We start from the raw sequence: 18,695 nt of genomic DNA on the forward strand, positions 1-18,695 counted from the left end.
ATCATACTGTACAATGGGCATGACCGCACAACTTTGGCCTTGCGCACTGTAGCACTGTTAGTTACGGAAGCTCGGTCACCACAGCAAGGTCATACGACATGGGATGGGAAAAATCGGATTTTAACTGACCTGTGGCCAAAAATGGCAAAAATGTAAGAATGACATTGATTTTTAACTGTCGTTAGACTGCGCAAGACATGTTCGATATACTGTCCGCGGTTTTCTACCGCAAGCTGAAATCGAGAAACAGCATGTTTCACAATAGGTCAGAGCGTCCCAGAGGTCACGTTGAGAATGCATTGCGCAATGCGTGCCTTCAATTCAGCTACGTTTGTAATCGGAGCACTGAACATAGCACTTTCCAGATAATCCCACATCCAGAAGTCACACGAATTAAGAGCAAGTGGTCTGGATGGCCAGATGGCAGGGGTGACGGCTAATAATTCTATCATTTCCAAAATATCTCTGGCTGTGCAAGTTGCGGTGGTGAGCAATGTTGCATAAAAATGATTATACCTACACGCCCAACCTGTTAATGCCTTGAAAAGACATTAGCGCCCAAAAGACTTTCGTAGCACCTACCAGTGACGGCACGGGTAACAGGACCATCATGAAACATCTTCTTGAAAAAATGTGACCCTACGATAAAGCATGCCGTCCTCCCGTACCAAACAGTTATGTTTGCAGAATGATGTATTTATCCGCCGATGTTAGGCTAGTGACTTTCAAGTAAAATGTCTTCCCTGTACGGGAATATACATAATGTATGTACGATCCAGGTTGTGGACACATGGTTGACAAGATATGGAAGTTTGGGTCTGGCTGTGAGTCGTATACGGGTAGTCAAATTTTAAGGCGACCAACCTCCATGAGCGGGCAAATTTTCACTGTCGTCATTCCACTATACAGCTGATGGTAGTCCATATTCGCAAATGCGAACACATTTCATGTCTTTGCAGAATGAAGCAGTACAGATTGATGTCCGAGGAGATTTTCTGTTGCCCATATTCTGCATTTCTGTGCGTTGAGATGACCTTGCAGATGTAAATGGGCTTCGTCTGTTCACAGGATTTTCCATGGCCATTCACCGACCGCTTCCATGCGAGCAAGAAATTATAGACCAAATTTTGTCTTACTGGCAAGTCAGCATGAAACAACTGCTGAGCCGACCGTTGTGGTCGAGCGGTTCTAGGCGCTTTAGTCTGGAACCGCGCTGCTGCTACGGTCGCCGTTTCGAATCCTGCCTCGGGCATGGATGTGTGTGATGTCTTTAGGTTAGTTAGGTTCAAGTAGTTCTAAGTCTAGGGGACTGACGACCTCAGATGTTAAGTCCCACATTGCTTAGAGCCATTTGAACGATTTCAACAATTGCTGAACATGGGTAATTTTGTACGGAGAGCAATGCAGAATAGTTCGTAGGATTTTGTGCAACGTGCTGACAGGTAAGTCCAAAGTCGAGGCATATTTGCACACCACCGCTTAACCCGTGGTCATACACTCCTGGAAATTGAAATAAGAACACCGTGAATTCATTGTCCCAGGAAGGGGAAACTTTATTGACACATTTCTGGGGTCAGATACATCACATGATCACACTGACAGAACCACAGGCACATAGACACAGGCAACAGAGCATGCACAATGTCGGCACTAGTACAGTGTATATCCACCTTTCGCAGCAATGCAGGCTGCTATTCTCCCATGGAGACGATCGTAGAGATGCTGGATGTAGTCCTGTGGAACGGCTTGCCATGCCATTTCCACCTGGCGCCTCAGTTGGACCAGCGTTCGTGCAGGACGTGCAGACCGCGTGAGACGACGCTTCATCCAGTCCCAAACATGCTCAATGGGGGACAGATCTGGAGATCTTGCTGGCCAGGGTAGTTGACTTACACCTTCTAGAGCACGTTGGGTGGCACGGGATACATGCGGACGTGCATTGTCCTGTTGGAACAGCAAGTTCCCTTGCCGGTCTAGGAATGGTAGAACGATGGGTTCGATGACGGTTTGGATGTACCGTGCGCTATTCAGTGTCCCCTCGACGATCACCAGTGGTGTACGGCCAGTGTAGGAGATCGCTCCCCACACCATTATGCCGGGTGTTGGCCCTGTGTGCCTCGGTCGTATGCAGTCCTGATTGTGGCGCTCACCTGCACGGCGCCAAACACGCATACGACCATCATTGGCACCAAGGCAGAAGCGACTCTCATCGCTGAAGACGACACGTCTCCATTCGTCCCTCCATTCACGTCTGTCGCGACACCACTGGAGGCGGGCTGCACGACGTTGGGGCGTGAGCGGAAGACGGCCTAACGGTGTGCGGGACCGTAGCCCAGCTTCATGGAGACGGTTGCGAATGGTCCTCGCCGATACCCCAGGAGCAACAGTGTCCCTAATTTGCTGGGAAGTGGCGGTGCGGTCCCCTACGGCACTGCGTAGGATCCTACGGTCTTGGCGTGCATCCGTGCGTCGCTGCGGTCCGGTCCCTGGTCGACGGGCACGTGCACCTTCCGCCGACCACTGGCGACAACATCGATGTACTGTGGAGACCTCACGCCCCACGTGTTGAGCAATTCGGCGGTACGTCCACCCGGCCTCCCGCATGCCCACTATACGCCCTCGCTCAAAGTTCGTCAACTGCACATACGGTTCACGTCCACGCTGTCGCGGCATGCTACCAGTGTTAAAGACTGCGATGGAGCTCCGTATGCCACGGCAAACTGGCTGACACTGACGGCGGCGGTGCACAAATGCTGCGCAGCTAGCGCCATTCGACGGCCAACACCGCGGTTCCTGGTGTGTCCGCTGTGCCGTGCGTGTGATCATTGCTTGTACAGCCCTCTCGCAGTGTCCGGAGCAAGTATGGTGGGTCTGACACACCGGTGTCAATGTGTTCTTTTTTCCATTTCCAGGAGTGTATCTTCTACTGAAGTAGGATGACTTGTTTTCCCTCCTCTGCCACACTGCGCTTCAAAAATGCGAGTCTTTTCGAATTTCGTAATTATTTTTTCCAAACCCTTGGCAAACAACGGATCAACACTTTTTTTCATACCCCTGAGTGTCCGAACTTCTGCAGAGCCACCGACGCATAACCACCGTTGTTTACCAGCAGCGTGCGATCCTGCGTCGAGATTGCCGTGCCGAGCGTCGCAGACGTAAACTGATTAACAGCCGCGTACCCCATGTCCTTTATCTTCTATATTCCGTCGTTTACAGCGCCATCTAGTGGTAAAATTATCGTTAATTTTTTTTGTTTTCGTAACGTTTCCCCGTTCATCAAAAATATTCCGCTCAAATGTGACGTAATTCTGAAAAGTGTTTTTTACAGAGTTTTTAAGCTGGAACTGTAATTATTATCACCCTTTATACACTCAGCTAGCCATCTTATGGTGTGTGGCGGAGGGTACTTTGTGCTCCAATGTTACTTCCCCCTTTTCCTGCTCCAGTCACAAATGGTTCGGGGGAAGAATGATTCCTGGTAAGCCCGCGTGTGAGCTCGGATCTCTCTAAATGAATCTTCGTTGTCTTTTCGCGAGAAAGATGTAGGAGGAAGCAATATGTTGGTTGACTGTTCTAGGAACGTACAGTCTCGAAACTTTTAACAGTAGACCATACCGTGAAGCAGAACTCATCTCTTGCAGATTCTGCCACTGGAGCTGGTTGAGCGTCTTCGTGCCTGTTTCGCGCTTACTAAATAAATCTGTAACGAAACGCGCTGCTCTTCTTTGGATCCTCTCTGTTTCCTCTATCAGTCCTACCTTGTATGGATCCGATACTGACGAGCAATACTCAAGCATTGCTCGGCCTGGTGTTTTGTGAGTGCAGTGTCGTCCGAACAAAAGCACCACAGGCGCAAAGATGCGAGCTGGTGGCAGTGCCATAGAGACTCGCCACTTGTCCGAGTTCCGCCAGCGCCACAGGCGGCGCTGAGGATGAAAATATGGACATCGCCTCGGACAATTGTCGGCCGATTACAATCCCCGAGTGACCCAAGGACAACGGACAGAAGCCTACTCAGAAGACAGAGCAGCTCTCGTCCACTTTGTTATAGATCATCGTCCAGGGCTTACTTAGATAGGGAACGTCGTTTAGTGAACTCTTAGAAGTGAATAGACAGATGTTATAATTTGCATTTGCTATGTACTTAGAAGTTACCTTCGATTATTATCACTTAGCCATTGAGGGCTCTTATTGTGTTGCATTGCAAGCAGTGTTGCAGACTTCATTATTCAACGATTCACAAAGATAAGTAAATCTTTGAACTCATTTGTGTGACGTTGTTACTAATCTGTTGCAGTGTTGTAGAACCTTCGTTCTCCTATCCTCTTACCTGACCCTGGGGCATAGCTGTGTAACAGTGGCAGGGAGAAATTGGCTTAGCTGTGTACTGCACCGGAAGCTGTTTGACGAATTCACAAAGTCGGCCTATCGTAACAACAGTGGCAACTCGGCCTCCCCAGCAGTAGCGACGAGGCCTTTATAAAACTGGCGACGAGGGTTCACAAAAGTGAGCTACTTCTTTTGTTGATGGACTACATTTCCCGAGGACTCTTCCAATGAATCCCACTCTGGCATCTACCTTATTCGCAATTAATTTTGTGTGGTCGTTCCATTTCATGTCTCTCTGTACGCACACTCCTAGATATTTTATGGTGGTAACTACTTCCAGTCGTTCTTCTGCAAACGTGCAATCACACAAGAATGAGTCTTTTTATCTAAGTGTTCGCAACACGCTACATTTTTTGTGTTGAGTGTCAATTGCCATTCCCTGCCCCAAGTGTCTATCCTCCAGGTCTTCCCGCATTTCACTATAATGTCCTAGCATTGCGACTTCTCTTTATACAACAGCATCATCCGCGAAAAGCCTCACGGAACTTCAAACGTTATCTGCTAGATCAATGATACGTACTAAGAAAAGTAATGGTCCTATAACACTCCCCTGGGGCACGCCCGACGTTACTTTTATGTCTGACGACTTCTCACCGTTCACAATGCCATGCTGCGTTTATCTGAATGAAACTCTACAGTCCGATCACACAGTTAACCTGATAATCCATATGCTCGTATTTTATTCATTAGGCATCAGTGCGGAAGTGTATCGAACCCCTTCCAGTAGTCGAGGAAGAGGAAATCTACCCTGGGGGCCTGTATCTACTGCTTTCTGACTCTTGTGGACAAACAGGCCTACCTGACTTTCACACGATCCATGTTGATTCCCACACCCGACTTTTCGGTCTAGTTTTGTGCGTCTGTTCCACGACCCTTCTTGAAAACGGTAATGATCTGTGCTTTTTTTCCCAATCAGTAGGAACGTTTCGCTCCTCTAGAGACCTACGGAACACCGCTGCTAGAAGAGGAGCAAGCTCTATCGCACACTCTATGTAGAAACGAACTGGTATCCGCGTCAGCTCCGGTCGCCTTCCCTCTGCTGAGCGATTGTACTTGCTTTTCTATCCCTTAGTCGCTTATCTCGCTCGATATGTGTTATTTTGTCGCTCGTGTGATGATTTAAAGGAGGAAGTATAGTGCGATTTTCTTCTGTGAAACAGTTGTGAAAAAAAGACTTTTAGAATTTCCGTATTTTCTGTGTCTCTAATTCAGTGTCATTATAATCACAGAGTGTCTAGGCCTATGGCTTCGACCCGTTTACTAACATCAAACCAAAACTTCTTACGATTTTCTGTCAAGTCGGTAGACCGAATTTTACTTTTGTATTCGTTGAAGGCTTCACGCATAGTCCTCCTTATTCTAATTTTGGCTTAGTCTACTTTTTGTTTGTCTGTGAGGATTTTGGCTACGTTTAAATTTGCAGTGACGCTCTCTTTGCTTTCGTAGCAGCTGTTTAAGACGATTGTCGAGGCACATCGGGGACTTTTCCATCCCGCACAGCTTCGCACGGCACGTTCCAGTCTTAAGCGTATTGTACGAGGCTCTTGAACTTTGTACATTGATGTTCAACACGGTTAGTGCTGGAAGTAAAGCTTTGGTGTTGATCAGTCTGGTAATCTGTAATCTGCTTCTCGTCGCTCTTGCTATTTTGGAAATTTGTGGTGAGGTCTTATGGAACCAAATTGCGGAGGTCATCAGTCAACACAGAGCACACACACCCATGCCCGAAGAAGGACTCGAACCTCCGACGGGGGAGGGAGGGGGGGGGGGGGGAGCCGCGCGGACCGTGACAAGACGCCCCAGGCCGCGCGGCTACCCATTACGGCCCACTCTTGCTAAAGAGAAAGATTTTCCTTCCTGCCTTCCATTGTATTCCTATTATTTTATAGCTATACTCAGTGATGCTATAAGGGCCCTATCATCAGTGACCCTCTGTTCTATGCTGATTTGCCAGCAGCAGGTCTTAGGTGCTATCTGCACGAGTCGTTTCTCTGATTGACTGCTCAAGGTAATTTTCGGATAAAGCACTTAGAACAATTTCACTCGATTTTCTGTCCCCACTATCCATCCTAATCGCTTCAGTTTCACAGTCTACAGCTGTTTCATTAAGATATTCGCGTAAAACTGTAACATGACAAGGGAATTTACGCGAAATATTATCCAGGTTTCCCTTCAAATTTTCTGTCACTATTGCTACTGAGGCAGGGGGTCTATAAAACCATCTGATGACCATGATTGATACACTATTAACAGTCGTCCTCTTTCAAATTAGTCCACATTCTGAATCTGTAGTGATCTTACTAGATACCATTCTATTTTTTTATTGCTGTAAACACACCACCACCAGTGTTCAACCTATCTTTGCAATGTAGCTACATTCCAATTGCAGTTTAGACATTCATTGCTATTGCCATTTCTGTTTAATAGTAGACTGGGTATAAGGCCTTTCCATAGATGTTCCTGCAGTTAACTAACTACTATATTAACATTGTCTTTGTCCGATCCACAGACATACATTACTAGACTGGCAAAGACGCATCTTTTACTGAAGCCTGACGTTTGGTGAGGTAAGATGGCGCCGTCAGCAACTTTGTATGTTACACGTGCAAACAAAGTTGACACTCGGCGCGGTGGCTGATAGGAACGACCGTAAAGGCATTTCCCATTTACAGTCGATCCCATCAGCCACCGCGCCGAGTTTCAACTTTGTTTGCGCGAACAATCTTGTGCTACCAAGATTTTCTGAAACCAAATGACGTTGTAGCCTTTTCGAGGTGGTCGAATAAAGTTCTGCAGTTGAGCAAACATTTGTGTACTAGTTGAATCATACATTGTAGAATCGTGTTATGAGAAGAACATCGAGTTGCATATACATGCGTTTAAAGCAGGCGGTAGTTTTCACAAAAACACTCAAATGAATGAAGACACTTGTTCTCAACGACAAATACCACATTCCACTTATAGGAGCACTTTCATAAGGAGAATACTATTCGAAGAAAAGCCAAAGTTGACCAAAACTGGTTAAAAGCATATCATTAAGCTACGTCTGTTAATACTAGATATATGTAAACCCCTAAAATGTACATAAACTATTTAATCATTGCCAGTATATCACACAAGATAAATTGTAATGGAGTTATTTAGGATTACATACAACACAAAACAAAAATACGTAATATTTTTCTAGTTATTCTTGCACTGTGACATGTTCCTTTCCTTGTATCTTCCGTCTGCTGTACAAGAAATTACAACCAAACACGATGCATGTAATAACCATTTTGTCGAAACTCTAAAGGTAGGTATATCAGTTTCTCCCGATTTCTTGCGACTGTTTAATCAGCAAATAAAAAGATTTTTTTCATGTCCTTTGCGCTCGACGCCATATTGCTATACTAAAGTGCTGGCTTCAAAAGTGGTTCAAATGGCTCTGAGCACTATGGGACTTCTGAGGTCATCAGTCCCCTATAACTTAGAACTACTTAAAACTAACTAACCTAAGGACGTCACACACATCCATGCCCGAGGCAGGATTCGAACCTGCGACCGTAGCAGTCGCGCGGTTCCAGTCTGTAGCGCCTAGAACCGCTCAGCCACCCCGGCCGGCTGGTGGCTTCAGTAACACCGATGATACCTGTGCAGTATAGCCAGTCTATTAACGTATGTCTGTGGTCCAATCTGCTATGACGAATGCTATCCTCTCTGGACACAGAACGCGTCTTTTCGGAGCTGTGAAGGGATTTCTCTAACCTAAAAATCCACATATGCACGCTACACGTAGGTTGCTACCCTGGTAAGCGATTTCTGTGCGTAATACACGCCTGACCTGCACTGACGTGGCAGAAGTCATGGGGTATCGATATGAGCATATGTAGATAGCGGTAGTTTCGCGCACACTGTGTATAAAAGGGCAGTGTCACGACAGCTGAACATTCCATCATCCACCTTCTAAAGTGAAATGGTATCCCTAGTGCGGTTCCAGGCTGTCGTAGTTGCAGATACTAGTCACTTTGAGCAATGTTTGCAATCTGGAACATAAACATGGTACGCAGTTAATAAATATTACCCTTCCACCTGAAAATGAAACGAAATTAGAATTATATTAATACCTTCAGCTGCTAACGGGTGTTGATATATATCAACGGGAACAGGTGAAAATGTGTGCCCCGACCGGGACTCGAACCCGGGATCTCCTGCTTATATGGCAGAAGCTATATCCATCTTTTTTTTAATTAATCTCATTTCGTTCGATTTTATTCGTTGTATCTGCTCGGGGCGGCCTTCGCTAGACACCCGTTTCATTTCGTCGTTGATCCTTTAACTCAGTCTTTTCATTACAGAACTAACCCTCTGACCGAACACGCTGAGTTAGCCGTGCCGACGATCCATATGAGCCACCGAGGGCACGGAGGATAGCGCGACTGCAGGGACTATCTCGCGCACGCCTCCCGCGAGACCCACATTCTCACCTTGTCTGTCCACACACTACATGCGTAATGTCCCACCCGAACACACTCATTACTCGTGGAAGACGTTCTTTCCAAGTCCCGCAAGAGTTCGGGGAATATGTGTGCATCCGCACAGAAGAAGAAGGTCATTTGTGGTGTTGCCAGAACTATATACTTATATGGATATATATCCATATACGTGAAAATTAAACTGTGTTTCTTTTAATGCTTTGTTTGTTATTTCTCTTCCGCATGTCCTTACAAATGTTTCCACAAAGTTGCATTGCCTTACGATCACTCGTTTTCCCTGGGGTCCTCTCAAGTAGCGAAAGTTTAATTACGTCCACTCGGTACTCTACTGCCTCTATTAATTGTGCTTGGTAAGAGTAACAGACTGAAGACTAATATTCAAGGATTGAACGAGTATTTAGCCACTTATTTCGTAGGTGGATTACGTTTTCTTAGGAGTCTTTCATTAAATCTTAGTCAGGCACATACTTTCCCTATTCTGTATTGTCGTTCTGCTTCATACTGCTGCTGAGAGTTGTTCTTATTGTAGTGGCCGTGGTGGTGTTCAGTCCAAAGACTAGTTTGATGGAGTTCCCCCTGCTGGTCTATCCTGAACAAAACGTTTCAGCTCTGAATAACTACTGCAACTTACATGTATTTGAACGTGATGTATTTGAACGTGTTTACTGTACTCTTGCTCAGGTCTTCCTCTACAGTTTTTACCTCCCACTCTTACCATATCGACGATTCCTTGGTGTCTCAATGTGTCCAATCAACGGAGCCTTCCTGTAACTTAAGTTATGCCATATTTTTTTCCCAAATTTAGTTCAGTACCTCCTCATTACTTATTCGATCTACCCATCTAATCTTCAGCATTCTTCTGTAGCACCACATTTCAAAATCTTTTATTCTCTTCTACTCTGAACCGCTTATCCTCTATGTTTCTCTTTCGTACAGACAGATACCTTCAGAAAAGATGTTATAACACTTAAATTTATATTACGTGTTAGGAAATTCCTCTTTTTCAAAAATGCTTTCCTTGTTATAGTCAGACCACATTTTACATCGATGCTGCCATGCGCGGTCTTTGTTCGAATTTTTATTTAGTTTGACTTTCGTTGTAGAAGTACTGTTATACCTCATTTTTAGACAGATTAGTCAGTTTTGTGCGTTATTTTCCCTCTCGAAAGCTTGGACGACAGTGGGTCAACGATATTACATGTTTACATAGTTGCCACTAGATGCAGGTGGTGTGTGGAAATGCGGTTGTGTTTTGATTATTTCCTCAGGCTTGGTTCTGACAATGTTTTTCTTACCTGAAATTTCATCTGCTTTGTGTTGAGATTACTATGTTTTATTTTTATTTTACGTAATAATTTTATGGCTTATGGATTGTGACGTTTCCTTGGTTTTACGGTGTTTATGGTGTTACTGTGGATGTGTGTCACCTATTGACGTATTTACAGATCACACTACGGCGGAAATTTACCGAAATGAGTTCATTGTCATTTACACAGTAAAACTCATAAAAGGAGCAGTGTAACTGTTATATCATTATCGTAACCATAAAATATTCCTGAAATTTACCAGATGTCCATGTTGTAAATAAAAAAAAATTGAAAACGATTGAAAAATTTGTCATACACAATGATAAATAGGAGGAAATAATTATTGAATTTTATTTAATATACCATTTTTAAAACGGAATAAAAAGTATAAAATAATTTCTCCTAGCCCCATAGAGACTCCTAACCCTATACAGATACTTTTCAACATGTGTACTTACAAGTTTTAATAGCTATGAAAATACTTGTAGAATTTAAAACGAAAAACGTGGGGCATCTGCATATTTGATGCATAAATGGTCGACATCCTTACTATGTACCCCACGTTTCTCATTTTAAATTCCACAAGTATTTTCATACTTATTAAAAATTCACGAGCACAAATTTTAAGTATTGTCTGTATGGTGTTAAGGATTTGTATGTGGTTAGGAGAAAATAATTTGTGTTTTCTTCTCCATTTTAAAAACCTGTTATATTAAAAAAAACTGTTTAAATATTTATTATATCTTAGACCACAGGTATTCCTTCGCGCCTGACGAATTGTCCGATGTTAATGGCAGGATCCAGCAGAAAAACTATCCGTGTCATAATGCCGGAAATGTGCAACAGTGATTCGAGGAGGGTGTTGGTGAAATCGTGTTGACGTCTTGTCTAACAAATTTACTTGATCTCAGCCCAATGGAACACATATAGGACGCTATCGGGAGCCATTTCTTGTGTCTAGAAACCACTAGCTCCAAGTTTACGTGAATCTATGACCTTTGTTTAGACACCTGGTGTCACGTACTTCCGGAGACTTGCATAATTCGTGTCACTCAGAATCGCTGCTGTATTGAGTTCCGAAGGCGGGACAACACGTAGTTAAGAAGGTAGGTAATTTGGAAGAAACCTTGGGTATCGGAGTCGAGTGTGCACTACGAGCGATATACTGTATATCGAGTGACTCACTGTCGAAGCGGCGAATTTTGTTTTCTGCGTCGCCAAGGGAATATCATATAACGGTGTAAATAATAATGACTGAATCTGTGCTGATATCTTGTGAAAGTATACTTTCGTGGCAGGAAGTAGTTCCTCGAATATGTACAGTGGAAAAGTACTTAGAATTTGGAACTTCCTGGCAGATTAAAACTGTGTGCCCAACCGAGACTCGAACTCGGGACCTTTGCCTTTCGCGGGCAAGTGCTCTACCATCTGAGCTACCGAAGCACGACTCACGCCCGGTCCTCACAGCTTTACTTATGCCAGTATCTCGTCTCCTACCTTCCAAACAGTAAAGCTGTGAGGACCGGGCGTTAGTCGTGCTTCGGTAGCTCAGATGGTAGAGCACTTGCCCGCGAAAGGCAAAGGTCCTGAGTTCGAGTCTCGGTCGGGCACACAGTTTTAATCTGCCAGGAAGTTTCATATCAGCGCACACTCCACTGCAGAGTGAAAATCTCATTCTTGATACTTAGAATTTCATTAGGCATATAGCTTTTTGCCAAATATGGAACAAAAAAATTAAATCAAATGTCACGGTGAGACACCCGTTAAACTTAACAAGAAAACCTGTGACGGCGAGTTCCCCTTCGAGCTGTATTGCGCAAAATGTAATAAAAGGAAGCCAATAAGGAAGAATACTTGGTTTGACAAGTCAAAATAGAGCAATGACAAGACTGTTATTATCGTTTCCTGTTGGCTGAGAAGTTATGCATTACAAGCCACTGCTTCTAAAAAGCGAAGTATCTATCAAGACTGTGTGTCACTGTTATCGATTCTGTGGCGAAAAGTGATATGTCATTGTCACAAACGAAAACGCTTCTATCGATGGTCACAACGAAACCGTAGAAATTGACGAGCCGCACCTCGCGACTCGCAACTACGGCAAAAGATATCTCCTGAAAAACGAAATCGAACACATTTAGTTATTTGGTGGCCTAGAGAGAAAATCGAAGGAGTGCTATACCCTTCGTGTGTACTCTGGGGGTAAGGCAGATTTACTGGTACGAGACTCATAACAGACGGGTGGAAGTCTATTGCAGTTTTCGAAAAGAAGTTATCAACCACGATGTTGTCAACCATCCTAGAGCGTTCGTTTTATCCGACGATGCAACATTCCACACGCTAAACGTTGAGCGTTTAAATACTCCTTAAAGTCATCTATTAATAGGGAAGTTTGTCCGGGGGAAAGTTACAGCGATGTAGTAAAGAAAAGGGGTAATTTTACATACTTCACTGGTCAGCGACATCCTCATCATGGACAAAGGAACGTGTGGTATAGGCTGTAGGCAGCGTGTCTTGTTTTCCGTAGCCAGTATACTGTACATTCGAGCAATACCTCTAAGAAATACGGGTTGAGCGTAATTTGGAAGAAGCCTTGAGTATCACAATGCTTTGGATCATCAATGTGTTTCTACATTCTCCACCTTATACAGGTTATTGAATTTTGTAATTAGACAGTCACGGAATAATTGGCATCTATTTTCAAGCACCTGGCAAATCAGGTTTTTCAGTATTTTGCGACTCTCTTCCGCTAGTCAAACAAACCTGTGACCATTCGTGCTGACCTTCTCGGTATAAGTTCAATACCCCATGTTAGTCATATTTGGTATGGGTTTCACTGACATGAGTAATATTCTAAGCTGGGACGGACGAATGTGTTGTAAACAACCTGCTTTGTAGACTGGCACAATTTCCCCAATATCCTTCCAGAAGCCTATCACTTTTTGACTTATGATCGTTCCATTTCATATCAGCCCAAATCGTTGTACCCAGGTATCTCTATGAGTTGGATGTGTCTAGTTCTGACTCACTCACACAGTGATCAAACGATACTGTTTTTTTCTTCGTTTTTGGAAGTGCACTTTTTTACATTTCTGAACATTTGAAGCAAAACTGCCAATCTTTGCACCATTTTGAAGTCGTGTCAAAATCTGACCGCAGTTGTTTGCATCTGTTATCAGACAGAACTTTAGTATACGAGGTGGTTACAATTAAAGTGCAGCTACCCCCAGAGATCAGATGTGGGCTGTAATTATCGTATAGCAGCAAAATGTGTTAGATATTCCAATCTGTAAATGCGAAACCGACTTACCCTGGAGAAAATGGTTCCAATTTTGGCTACCAGGTGGGAATCTGGCACTGTGAACGCAAGAAAGACGCTGTTTCCACATGTAAGGGATTAGTGACGGGACGTGGACACAAAAGGTCAAACAAATGGGAAAGGCATAATGTTGATTTCATTATTAACCCTCGATTCCTCAGTTCGTTCAGTATGAACACAGAAGACATCGACGAGGTGCTGCGTCCATAAAACGACGTGATCAACAGTAGCTCGCTGCAGTCACAGTGGAATTTGATTAACGCGTTTCCGTATACTGGCCTTCAGGTCAGGCAGAGACGGAACATGTCCGTGATAAACGCGCTCTTTTAGATATCCTCAGAACCAAGAGTCAAATGAACGCAGATCAGGTGATCTTGCAGGTCATGCATCTCAAACGCCTCTGGAGAAAACACGTTTGTGGATGGTTGCATGAAGCAGATCATTCACTGGACAAGCGACATGAGGTATTGTCCGATCTTGCATGAAAGTAGTGATTTCACGCAGCTGTGCTCACCCTCAGTAGGTTCAAAAAAATGGCTCTGAGCACTATGGGACTTAACATCTGAGGTCATCAGTCCCCTAGAACTTAGAACTACTTAAACCTAACTAACCTAAGGACACCACACACATCCATGCCCAAGGCAGGATTCGAACCTGCGACCATAGCGGTCTCGCGGTTCCAGACAGAAGCGCCTAGAACCGCACGGCCACACCGTCCGGCCCCTAAGTAGGACTCGCATATTGTGTAAGAGAACGGACCGAGAACAAAGTTGCTTGTGAATCTACACCACAAGGTCACATAGGACGAGTGCATTGGCTCTTCGTGCACAATATGCGATTTAACAGTACCCCAAATTCGGCAGTTCTGTGTACTCATCGCATCCTGTAGCATAAAATGTGCCTCGTCGCTCCATAGATTATTGCCCTGACAAGTGTCACCAACTTCGATCCGTGGCAGAAACCGGAGAGAAAATTTACACTCGTGCTCATAAATTAAGGATAATGCTGATACATGGTGAAACAACGCTCTGGTGGGCGGTTTGTGGGTTTAAATCACCTCAGGGTATGACCGTGCAGTGCATTTGACCTGCGGTCGTCGCACGGTGGCGCTGGCTGCAGTTGTTGAATGTCTGAGTACGGTGCAGCGAGTAAGTGTGCAGACGTTTTCAAATGTGCTAATGGTGACATATTGATGACGTTACGAGCGGTAGAATACTAGGGCGACTGGAGGCTGGTCAAACACAGCAGGTCGTAGTACGGGGACCTCCGTGTGCCACATAGTGTGATCTCAAGATTATGGAAACGATTCCAGCAGACAGGAAACGTGTCCAGGCGCTACAGTACGGGAAGTCCACAGTGTACAACATCACAAGAAGACCGATGTCTCACCGTCAGTGCCCGCAGACGGCCACGGAGTACTGCAGGTAGCCTTGTTCGGGACCTTACCGCAGCCACTGGAACAGTTGTCTCCAGACACACAGTCTACAGACGACTAAACAGGCATGGTTTATTCGCCTGGAGACCTGCAAGGTGCATTCCACTGACCCCTGGTCACAGGGGAGCCCGTAAAGCCTGGTGTGAAGGACACAGTACATGGTCATTGGAACAGCGGTCCCAGGTTATGTTCAAGGACGAGTCCAGTATAGCCTGAACAGTGATTCTCGCCGGGTTTTCATCTGGCGTAAACCAGGAACCAGATACCACCCCCTAATGTCCTTGAAAGGGTCCTGTATGGAAGTCATGGTATGATAGTGTGGGGTGGGATTATGATTGGTGCACGTACACCCCTGCATGTCTTGGACAGAGGAGGAGGAGGAGATTAGTGTTTAACGTCCCGTCGACAACGAGGTCATTAGAGACGGAGCGCAAGCTCGGGTGAGGGAAGGATGGGGAAGGAAATCGGCCGTGCCCTTTCAAAGGAACCATCCCGGCATTTGCCTGAAGCGATTTAGGGAAATCACGGAAAACCCAAATCAGGATGGCCGGAGACGGGATTGAACCGTCGTCCTCCCGAATGCGAGTCCAGTGTGCTAACCACTGCGTTGGACAGAGGAACTGTAACATGTCATGTGTATCGGAACGTCATTTTGCATCAGTATGACCGCCTTTTCAGGGGTGCAGTGGGTCCCACCTTCCTCATGATGGATGATAACGCACGACCCCACCGAGCGCCATCCTAGAGGAGTACCTTGAAACAGAAGATATCAGGTGAATGGAGTGGCCTGCCTCTTCTCCAGACCTAAACCCCATCGAGCACGTCTGGGATGCTCTCAGTCGACGTATCGCTGCACGTCTTCTAGCCCCTACGACACTTCAGGAGCTCCGACAGACACTGGTGCAAGAATGGGAGGCTATACCCAAGCAGCTGCTCGACCACCTGATCCAGAGTATGCCAACCCATTGATCGGCCTGTGTATATGTGCATGGTGATCATATCCAATACTGATTTCGGGGTACATGCGTAGGAAACAGTGGCTTTTGTAGCACATGTGTTTCGGGACGGTTTTCTCAACTTATCACCAATATTGTGGACTTACTGATCTGTGTGGTGTGTGTTCCCTATGCTATTAGCGCCAGTTTTGTGTAGTGCCACGTTGTGTGGCACCACATTATGCAATTATCCTTAATTTATGAGTATGAGTGTAGAAAGTTGACGCGGATCAGGAGGTTTCAGCTATTGTAGCGGCTGTATCTTGTACGGGTACCAGAGTAAAACAGACTACAAAACTTTCGGTAATGTTGACCATGGGGTGGACAATCCTCCCGTGTTTTCTAATTTCATCGTCATCTTCTATAATCCATTTAATGACATCGGGCCACTCCTCAGTCCTTTCAGAGGGCAATACTCTCTCAATGCAGCACTGGAACTACTACCGTGCACAGAAATCAGTTTCGCTAACAGCGTCAGTCTCTTTTTCTCCATAGCCATACTGTTCACTTCGTTAGGGCTTGTGAAATGACAGCATGGATGTCATACCGTCATATAAACAGTGTACAGAACCAGATTTACACCTGGTGGCCACACATGGAACTAATATTTTTTCCACCGTAAAGCTGTTCCCCATTAAGGGGGGACGTTGATGAAAAACACACACTATTTCAAAAATGCACCGAATCCACAGTTTTGGAGATATGGCAATGAAATTTTGTACCACGCTTTACATGAAAGTAACACATTTATGTATAAAATCTTTTGATTATATATATTCAACTTTTTTTGAATGAAATTTGAAGTTTTATTTAAAAAAATAATGTATGTTCCTTTTTCTCAGAAAGTATTCAAGAGATTTCTACAAAAATTTCTCTGTTTCATCTTTTTATATGTTGTAAGCATCTCTCATGATGTTTTCGGAATAGGTCAAATAGGAGAATTTTCATAATTTTTTAATTATAATTCCACAAGTACAATTTTAAATTTATGCAAAATTCCAAGCATTTAGCTCCATATCTCAGCTTGCAATCAGAATTTCAAAATTTGCTCTTGCGACAACGTTTATTAGGTTTACGGAAATATGTGTACAAAATTTCATAATTCTAGCATTCATAGAATCCTAGGAAAAGGTACATAAACTTTAAACACCAAACTTTTCAGGAAACGCAATTTAAAGTTCAACCTAACTTTTTTCCTTATGTCACTTCTTCAGAAGGCACCACATTTGTACTTTGGGTCGTCTTTCTCTTCAAGGCTTCTCCTCTGGTTTCTTGTTGTCTGTCTTCTTTCCTTTACCAGGTCTTCAACTGACTTTTCAGTTGCAGAGACGCGCTGTAAATCTATTTGTCTCAGGATGTCTTGAGTAAAATTTCCTATCTTGAAGCCTATTCCTTCTAATAACTTCATCCTCCCGAAGTTACCATCATTAAATACAATAACTGCATCATAAGTTGCAATTCTGACGACTGTAGCAGATGCAAATGTGTTGTTAGGGCATCGTTTCCATATTAGTGAAATTACTGATTCATTTGGATTTTGGATTTTCCATGAACACACTTTTTGAGAAGTTCAGGATCGGCCAAAGATGATCTATAAAACCAAAGCGTATCACGGCCCTCTAGATGTATCCCGCAAACGTTTGGTTGAAAGTAATTGGCAGAATCGTTGTTCAATGAGCTTGTATTGAAGTGCTGCTTCAATACGTGGGCGTGGCAGGGAGGCGGCGTCACACTTTTAATTAATTTTCAGGCACTTCGGATGCGATTTCAACATTGAAACTTTGGGAGCTTATTGTCCATGAGTTGTACTAACAAATAAAAAATAAATCGAAAATTGACATTTTTGGTCAATTTCATCAACGTCCTCCCTTAACGTATTAACATCTAGTAAGTTTCTCTGCCACACGATAATTACAGCCCACGTTGGACCTCCGTGAGAATCTGCTCTTCAATTATAATCACTCGGTAGATAAGTGCATCATCTGAGGATACTACGGGGGCTGTTCAATAAAGAATGATCATAATTTTTTTTTACAACATACCTTTACTCATCCTCATAATTTTGATGTACTTTTCAAAGTAGTCTCCAGTGAGTGCGATGCACTTGTCCCAGTGTTTCTGCCAGTCTTCAAATACATGCTGGAAACCATTTTTTGAGAGGTACTTCAAAATCGCCTCTGCACCCTTCACCACTGCTTCTGATGATTGACAGTGCCTCCCACGAAGGCGTTTCTTCGTGTTAGGGAATAGAAAAAAGTCATAAGGGGCTAAATCCGGACTATAGGGAGGATGGGGGATGCACTTCACGTTGATTTTTGCAAGATATTCAGCAACAACAGTGGCAATATGCTGCCGCGCATTATCGTGGTGCAGCATCCAGTCTGCTTCACGGAAATGTTGTCTTTTGCGCCTCATATGGACTAGCAATGTTTTCAGAACATCCCTGTAGTATTGTCCAGTTACTGACGTGTGTGCAAGTGCAACATGCTGATAAACCATTCGATGAATATCAAAGAATGAGAAGACCATAACTTTCCCAGCAGAAGCAACCACTTTTGCTTTTTCTGGGGTTGGTGATGAAGGAGATTTCCACACTGAGCTTCGCTGTTTGCTCTCCGGAAGTAAATGATGTAGCTAAGTGTCAACAGCAGTGATTACATTTGAAACAAACTCTGGATCTTCCTCTAACATCAACTTTAACTGCATGCAGACCTGCACGCGAGTGTCCTTTTGCTCGGGAATCAACAGTCTTGAAACCCACCGCACACAAACACGTGT

The sequence above is a fragment of the Schistocerca piceifrons genome, chromosome 6 (assembly GCF_021461385.2).
Source record: "Schistocerca piceifrons isolate TAMUIC-IGC-003096 chromosome 6, iqSchPice1.1, whole genome shotgun sequence".
In the NCBI taxonomy this organism is placed as follows: domain Eukaryota; kingdom Metazoa; phylum Arthropoda; class Insecta; order Orthoptera; family Acrididae; genus Schistocerca; species Schistocerca piceifrons.